This window comes from Quercus robur, chromosome 12 (genome assembly GCF_932294415.1).
Source record: "Quercus robur chromosome 12, dhQueRobu3.1, whole genome shotgun sequence".
Lineage (NCBI taxonomy): Eukaryota > Viridiplantae > Streptophyta > Magnoliopsida > Fagales > Fagaceae > Quercus > Quercus robur.
In genome coordinates this window covers 41,700,339-41,709,816 of record NC_065545.1, presented here as the reverse complement: position 1 = coordinate 41,709,816, position 9,478 = coordinate 41,700,339, and the positions used below count along the sequence as shown (strand labels likewise).

General features: G+C 30.2%; 1 long non-coding RNA gene across 1 annotated transcript; it reads right to left on the bottom strand.

The window, feature by feature from the left end:
* LOC126709783 (uncharacterized) lies at nucleotides 1-2,705 on the bottom strand. Its single transcript, XR_007649484.1, has 2 exons — nucleotides 2,614-2,705; nucleotides 1-188 (listed from the first exon to the last, which is right to left on the bottom strand). It is a non-coding gene; the product is annotated as an uncharacterized LOC126709783 (long non-coding RNA).
* Nucleotides 2,706-9,478: the final 6,773 nt, after the last annotated feature.

Below are 9,478 nucleotides of genomic sequence, written 5' to 3'. Positions count from 1 at the left end.
TTGTATACAAAAGAAATATAGTTTCTATTACAAAAGAAATTTTTTTACAACAGTTTCTTAGATATCAACCACTTTATGTGAGGTTTAATACATATAATAATTCTTGTAAAGTCTCTCACCCGAACTTATCTAATATTCCATTCCAATGACTCCTCAATGCAATCCAAAAAGTTTGTGCATACGTGAACCTGAGAGAGATAAAAGAATTAGGGTTAAACCAAGTATTTTTTTTTTTTAAACTTTAATTAACCAACCAACGTTTGAAGGTATATGTTGTTAAAGATAATAGCTTAAGTTTGTTAGAGTTTGTGTTTGAAATATTTGAATTCAAATAGAAATAGAAAATTCTTCTCCCAAAAAAAAAAAAAAAATAGAATAAAGCAAACATTTGAATAAAATAGTAGTTATCCGAAAATGTTGGTAGTGATAATCATCAATACCACGTATGAGTCAATAATGTTAAACGTTTTTTTTTTTTATGGTTATAATTGTTTTTAACAAAAAATTATCTACCACGTTTTTATTTTGAAAAAAAAAAAAAACCCACTTTTGTAAAAGAAAAAAAAAAAAAAAAAAAAAAAAAAACTCTGGCCGACCCTTTTTTTTTCTATTTGTATATTATCATTGATTCATTATCATGGCTATGTAGAATGTGTATCGTTCAGTACATGGAGGGGCAGTGGCATCTATTGCAGAGATAGTGTCAATTGTAGAGATGGTGGCTGAGGGTAAGGAACTCTTTCTTGGGGAACTGGCCATATCATATCTCTCCGGTGCTCAAACTAATGTAAGTTTTTCTTCCTTGAAAAAAAAAATCCCACTTTTGTAAAAAAAAAAAAAAAAAAAAAAAAAAAAAAAAAAAAAAAAAAACTCTGGCCGACCCATTTTTTTTTCCAAATTAGAAAAAAAAGAAAAAAAAAAAGAAAGAACCTTAACACGTTTGAATTCCACTCCCACATTTTACTCCTAACAAATTGTTTGCATTCCACTCTCCCATATTTTACTCCTAAGAAACTGCTTTACTATCAAATTTAAAATTTTCAACTTCTCTTTAATAACATGCACGTTGGATAATTTAGATATATCTAGAAGAAGAAGAAGATGAAAAGGAAGGAGGATATAACATGAAACTTAAATAAAATAAAATAAAAATTGGATAAGTAAAAGAAGTTAAAGAGAAGTTAAAATTTTTAAATTTGATAGTAAAGCAGTTTCTTAGGAGTAAAACATGGGAGAGTGGAATTCAAACAATTTGTTAGGAGTAAAATGTGGGAGTGGAATTCAAACGTGTTAAGGGTTTGTTTTTTTTTTTTTTTTTTGAATTTGAAAAGAAAAAGGGTCGGCCCTTTTTTTTTCTATTTGTATATTATCATTGATTCATTATCATGGCTATGTAGAATGTGTATCGTTCAGTACATGGAGGGGCAGTGGCATCTATTGCAGAGATAGTGTCAATTGCTTGTGCTAGAACTGTGGTGGCTGAGGGTAAGGAACTCTTTCTTGGGGAACTGGCCATATCATATCTCTCCGGTGCTCAAACTAATGTAAGTTTTTCTTCCTTGAAAAAAAAAAATCCCACTTTTGTAAAAAAAAAAAAAAAAACTCTGGCCGACCCTTTTTTTTTTCCAAATTTTAAAAAAAAAAAAAAAAAATAATCTTAACACGTTTGAATTCCACTCCCACATTTTACTCCTAACAAATTGTTTGCATTCCACTCTCCCATATTTTACTCCTAAGAAACTGCTTTACTATCAAATTTAAAATTTTCAACTTCTCTTTAATAACATGCACGTTGGATAATTTAGATATATCTAGAAGAAGAAGAAGATGAAAAGGAAGGAGGATATAACATGAAACTTAAATAAAATAAAATAAAAACTGGATAAGCAAAAGAAGTTAAAGAGAAGTTAAAATTTTTAAATTTGATAGTAAAGCAGTTTCTTAGGAGTAAAACATGGGAGAGTGGAATTCAAACAATTTGTTAGGAGTAAAATGTGGGAGTGGAATTCAAACGTGTTAAGGGTTTTTTATTTTTTTTTTTGAATTTGAAAAGAAAAAGGGTCGGCCAGAGTTTTTTTTTTTTACAAAACGTAGGATTTTTTTTTTTTTTTTATACAACGTGGCTTTTTTTTGTTTTTAGTCACCACCAACATTTCAAAATTAAATTTAAAAAAAAAAAGAAAAGAAAAAAAAAAGAAAGAGTTAACGTGATACATATATATATATATATATATATATATATAAAAGTAGAACTCATGTTTGCTACATACCTAAATAAAAAAATTTAACGCCAAAAACATATACATTCAGTCACCACCAACATTTCAAAATTACATTTAAAAAAAAAGAAGTAGCTGTTTAGTAGTGATAGACGTGTAGATGATTGTGATTAACCTTTTGATAATAGATAATTGTGGTTAACCTTTTGATAAAATGAAAAACCTTTTTTTTTTTTTAAAGAAATAATAAAATTAAAAACCTAATAAGAGAGTGATGGACATTGTTGACCTTATTTTTTTTTAAAAAAACTCACTATCTATTCATGAGGTGATCATGGTTATAATTTCTTAAAATGTAAACAAAGGCTATTAAAAGAGGTAAGGGAAGTCATACTGTTTAACTGTTGGAGAATGATTTTGAATACTTTTTTTGTAGCATAAGACAACCCTGTCTTTGGATCACAATACCTACAACATGAAATGACAATTCTTTAAGAAGTACAATGGTGGAGTATATGAAGGAACCATTTATTTCAAAATTACATTTTAAAATAAAGAAGAAGGGGAAAAAAAAAAAAGAGTAAACGTGATACATATAAGAAAAAAAAAAAGTAGAACTTAAAGAAAGTGAATCATAAACAAAAGAAAAAAAAACAAAGAGGAACTTGCAAAAGATAGAACCTGAAAATTTGTTGAAGCCTCTGACAGTAAATATCTTTAATATGAAGAAAAAGAGAAGATGATGTAGAGCTAAACTAAATGTCTTTAATTTGAAGAAGAATGAGAGAGAGAAAGTGAGATAGAAACTGTAAAGCGTACGTGAGTTTGTGGTTTTAAAGTGTAGGAGTTTTAATTTACATATCTATCCTCGGTGGTTGAAAACTTGTAAGTGGGTATGATGAGGGTATCTTAGGCATGAAAAATGTGGAATCCAAACAGGGGAAGCCCCTTAAATAGTAGTATAGATACTATATATAATCATTGCAACATGCTCCATTTATTTTGAAGAGAAACCTTATGTAAAGATATATTTTTAATTTTTTTTTAATCTAGTAGTATCAAGAAAAATAAAAATTAATCAAATGAAACTATTTATGGTTAATGGAAAACCCTATTAAGAGTATGTATTAATTTTTAGAGGTTATTTTTTGCTAAAACTTTTTAGAAAACAACTTCATCATGCATTAAGCTAGATAAAATAAGTCAAGAAATAGTTTTCCAACTTATTTTTAAGGTTACTACTAAACATAAGAAAATAAGATAGTTTCCCAACAAATACTTTTGAAAATACTAATTTTAAAAAAATGTTAACGGTGAAGCAAACAAAGCAATCGTATGAGATTAACCCTATTACAACCCATTTTATCTATGCTATAATCTTTAATCATATACCACATAATAAAATTCTAGAAATTGTGATTGCGCCAAGTGAATATCTTATTTAATTGTCAAGCGATTGCAACAATTTTTTAAATATAAATAACTTAATTGTTCTTATCAATTTTTCTTCTATTGGTTTATCAATTTTTGAGATAAATACAAAAAGTTATGGGCCCTAAGGGATGGTTTAGCCATTGCTAAGGAGCTTGGTTTGAGCAATTTAATTGTTGAGATGAATGCTTTAAGTGTTGTGATGCTCATGAACAATAATACTGCAAACTTGTTAATGGAACATTTGTTAACTGACTGCAAGAACATACTGAGGGCCTTCCCCAGCAAATAGATAGTCCGCACCTTCCGGGAAGCCAATCAATGAGCGGATGTGCTTGCCAAACTTGGGGCGAGCTCTACCCCCTCTTTTGCTGTCTTTTTGAACCCACCGCTGCTTGTGGTGGCAAGCCTTTTGGCTTTTGACAAATCAACTTTATGTTGTAATAGACTCGTTTATTCTTAGTTAATGCAATCCTCATGGTTAACTGAAAAAATAATAAAAATAGCAGGTCCTTCTATTTATCCTACCTGATATTTTAATTTATAGGTTCAAGTTCTATCTACCGTACGTGATCAACAATTCAACATTGCAGGTAGATATTTTTCTTCCTTTTTTTTTTTTTCTATGCAAGGAAAAAATTAGTATGCATACGATTTGGTTCTTTTTGTATTTTACTTTTGGCCAATCATGAAAACAAGTCTAAGGTACAGTTCAAACTCAAATGAAGTTTATTTTTTATTTTTTATTTTTTATCAAAGGTTTGAATCTTAAGCTTCAATGTCTTGCAAATTTAGTGCATGTCCATCACTGTTTCCATTGATACAAATTGGTGGATAACAATGTCCTAATGCATGGTTTGTAATTTTTTGCAAATTTATTATTAAAATAGAAAAATAAAATAGCTGTAAGGACTAGATTTAAGTCTCTAGCCCAAAGAGTGGATGAACTTAGGCCCAAAAAGTCCAATACAATAAATTTGTAGAGAGTGGGTTGGAAAACTGGGCTTAATGAATTAGACAAGGAATAAAGTGGATTCAAATAACAAGAAGATAAAGATAGACTGGTTCAATTTAAAGAAAAATCGTCCTCGGCACAATCCGATGAGATCAGTTCTTATATATTTCTTTCAAGTTTGATTACCAATTCAATTCTTGATTGCTATAGTGTTTTTCTCTTAATTTCTCGATCCTTTGCTCTCAGGATCTCCCTTCCATTTTATACTATCTTCCCCTTTTATCTCCACCTTCCACGTGCAGATCAGATTGTATGTGTTAATCCTTGTCCCATCAGCACATTCCTGAAGTTTTTGGGTAGTAGTTGTAAGGATGAGAGTTACTTTTTAGATATCACTTCCTCATTAATGCGGTTAGAGAGTTAACTGCAGAGCCTTTAATACGGTGGTAGCAACTTTTCCTTCAGATATTTCATAGCCTCCCTATATCCTGTTCCTTCTTGATACTTATCCTCATCAATGGAATTGTCCAAAACGTTGCTTTTAATGTCGAACCATACCTTCCGACCTCGGCTTTACTTAGCCGAGGAGGCATTCATCCTCGGACCACTTCCCTAAAACATAATGCCTAAATCCCTTCCTTTGTTTATCAGTGCTGACCTCTATCCCATGTCTTTCCATCCTCGAGCTTATGAGGTGTCCTCGGACTAGTCCCCTGGCCCAATACATTCTACTGGACCTAATATCCCTATAATAACTTATACCATATACTTACTAGTTACAATACAATAAAAGTTAGGTCTTATGGTCGTTGTTGTGCCATAGATATGCTGTCATGATTATTTTATTATTTTTATATTTATGAAATATAAAATAGTTTTTAAAAGGTTTTGTTCTTATCAACTTTTTCACTTCAACTAGAGTACAGTCAAGATTTTTTTTTTTTTTAAATGGTTATAAATTATCATTTATTCATTTGAGTTTTTGCTTTTTAATACAAGGCTTAAAAAAAAAAAAGGAGAGGAAATCAGAAGAAGTTTGAATACAAAATATCAATGTGACTTGCAGAATGGTAAAAACGATTCACCCAATTCTTTAATGTGTGTCCAATGCAATCATGATCCTATTGAGATAGGAACAAAGACTGGGTAAAGCCAACTGAATTAGGATCCAATCGAATTATTAGGATAATAATTCTACTTTACTATAGAGTTGCTAATTCTTACTCAAAATACCTTAGTCAAAACCAAATCGAATCCAAACACCTTAATTAAAACTAATCCAACCAAAATGAATGATAATATATATAAATAATATTGTTATTTCAAATTGCAAATTTGCAATGAGGAATATCTATAAATTTAATTTTATAAATTTCTTTCTCCTTCATCAGCAATGTTTGGAGAAACAGTAAGTCATCTCTTTTTTGTTTTCTTTATTCATTTCCTTTTGGCGCCATTGATTATTAGTGCGCTGATTCAAAATTACCACTATTTTTTAGATACATAAATATATGAAAGTATGAAAGTATGAATTTATTAACTTATTAATTTTTTTATGTTTATCAACATAAAATTTAAAAACCACATTTTATAAGTCTAAATATTAGTCTAAGTACATTAACCAATATATTAGCTTAATTTTTTTTTCAAATTTTTAAATTTCTGTTGTACCAACTAAAACACTTGAAATATTTCCACTACAGGCCAGTATAACTCGATTTTCTAGTATATTTTAGAGGAGTACCATTATCGATTTAATAGCTGGTATTATATATTTTCCCGGTACAACTGGTACCGGTATGGTATGTATTAACTTCCCTGATTTGCATTGTATAGTACATTTGGAATTGAATGATAGGTTGGGTAAATTATGTAAGCAAAGCTTTGTATTTTGTTCTTTATTTTTTTTTTTTTTTGGGGGGGGGGGGGGGGGTGTTTACGATTTACTTATGGTAAGTCATGAAGTCATGACCAAAATCATGCAATGCACAACCTTAAACTAATATTAATAAAATTTGGGCCTAGAAGTTATGGTTGTGCAAAGTGGTTTTTTTTTTTTTTTTTTTAATGCAATAAATTGTTAAATTCTTATTAATTAGGATAGTTCACTTAAGGTAAAAGTCTATGTATCTAAGTTTCAAGAAATTTAAAATTCTACTCTCAATTTAGGTAAAACTCTATTAGCTAAGTTTTAAGAAATTTAAATTATACTCAAACTAAAATTCTATTTTAAAAAAATATTCAAGATTTTTAAAATAAAATCTCATACTTATTTAAATTATTTTGATCATCTATCATAATAATTTTGTTTAATATAGTAATAATATTTACACATAACACAGTACATACCATTCTTACGCCTAGCAGTTCAATAAATGTTTGCATTTAGAAATTTAATCTATCTAAATTATGACTCTCTTGTTACCAGCTTTGTAAGATGACTAAAAAGAGAAGAAGACAAACAATGGGGAGAAATAAATCAAATAATGGTAACCTTAATTTGGTTTAAATAAACCTACTTGTGGGCTCAACGTAGGGGTGGCAATATTTGACCTACCCCCAAACACAACACATTTTTTTTGCGAAATGATGAGCTCAACCCACAATCAACCCAAATGACCTAATTTATATAAACAAATGTCATTTATATGTAACATAAATTTGAATTCTAAAATATTTTAGGTAATTACAAAAATTTGCTGGTTATATTTACAAATTCTTCGTTGAAAATTTAAAATCTTAACCCTTTTAGCTTTTACCCACAGGTGAGCTTACATCCTATTGATTTTTAATTGGAAATCTCTTTTCACTTTAATAAAATGTTGCCACATCATCCACAATGAAATTAAAAAAAAATAACGCCATGTCAAATTTTTATTTTTTGGTTGGGAAAATTAACAAAGTTTCTCAACTCAACTTAAGAGAGAAGGCAACACATAATACATTGAGATCTATCATCTAGGAAGCACATGCATGGATACAGGTACGCATACAAAACAACGACATAACAATTTTTGAAAAATAGGACACGAGTATGACGAGGATATGTATATTAATTAATTAAAGCTTATAAAATATGTTTTATAGCAAAAATAATTGTTTTTAAATAAGTATTAAAAGTTATTTTAGAAGAATATTAAAATCTATCCATTAATAATATAAACGTGTGTCTACTATTTACTCTCTTTTTTTGGGTGGAGAAACTGTCTACTATTTACTTGATAATGAAAAAATAATTGTAAAAAGTTATTTAGGCGTGGTAGATTTTAATACATAAAAGACCAAATTTTGAAAAAATAGCATTTATTTAGGGGATACTTGGCCTCTAGCATGATTATAGAAACAAATTCGTTAGTAAGCAAGGTTTTCAAACTATTTAAGAAAGTAATATCTCAAGCCTTTGAAGCTCGAGTTTAGTGAAGAAACTCGAGCCTTAAAGACTCAAGTTCCAAGCTGATGTGAATAACTAATCTACGTGAAACTTAAGTCTTAGAGGCTCGAGTTCCATACAGTGTACAAGTGTAGGAGAAGAAAAAGAAGAAGAAAGAAAGAAATAAAGAACAACCTAGAAGAAGAAGACCCATGACATGCATAAACCCAGTCTCCGTCAAGCACATCTTGATCGTCAATCTATAGTACAGTTCACCATTTTCATCACCGCACACGATCTAAACCAATTATACACACACTTATAAAGATGTGAATGATTTGCTAGAAAAAGCTATGGAAAAGCAATGAAATTGACTGAGATCTGAGAGGTTATAGATGGTTTTGTTTAGGTCTTCTTTTTCTTACACTGTCTTCTGACTCAAAAGTCCTTAGCAAAGTCAGTGACCATTGACTTTGCAACTACCCACTTAATGGACTTGGGGAATACTCAAACAATTTTGTTAGTTAGCAAAATTTCTAAACTATTTAGGAAACTAACATCTTGAATCTGTTAGACTCGAGTTCACTGTAGCAACTCTCGAGCTTAAGAGACTCGAGATCAATGTGTTGGTAGTGAAAATTGAGTTTTGCACACTCGATTTCCTTTCTTGTTGATTCATTGTTCTTCCTTTTCTTCCTTTGTTGTTCTTCCTTTTCTTGCTTCGTTCTTCATTCTCTAGATCAACAGACCCACTTTTCTTCCTTCGTTCTTCATTCTCCATATCAACAGACCTAAATCAAACCCTAAGAAGAAACCCCTTCGTTCTCCATTCTCCACACCAACCAAACCCAAATTAAACCCTGAACAAACCCCTTCGTTCTTCATTCAGCTCGAGACTTCGCTATTGCCTAGGTTCAGTCCGAGCCACTGCCTGGAGCCTTCTTTGTGGTTTCCATTTTCCATCTTTGTTGGGTCTGTGTTTGTGTTTATCTCTTTTGCTGGGTTTGTGTTTGTTTATTTGCTTCGTTGTGGACTTGTGTTTTTGATCTCTTTACTGGGTTTGTGTTTCTATTTTGTTTCACTTTACAAAACTCGAGCCTTAAAGGCTTTATTTAGTATATCAAAATTGAGTTTCTTAAACTCAAAATGTTAGTTTCCTAAATATTTTAAAAACATTGCTAACTAACAAAATTGTTTGAAAATTGGTGTTAGTTTGCAATTTTCCCATGGACTTGACCCTTCAAGTCCGGTAGGGGTGACAAAATAAACTCAAACCCATTTGTCCACTCAAACCCATCCACTTTAATTGAACCCAAACCCACCTAATTATTAGTTAAGTTAAATGGGCATCAACCCAATTAGACCAAATGATTATTGGATTTTAACTAATAAACCATTAAATCCCATTTAACCTAAAAACACTATTCCCAAACTCAATCCAGCCCTTCCCATAAAAAAAAAAAAAAAAATTTTTTTTCTTAATTTTAAAATCCTTTCATTTTC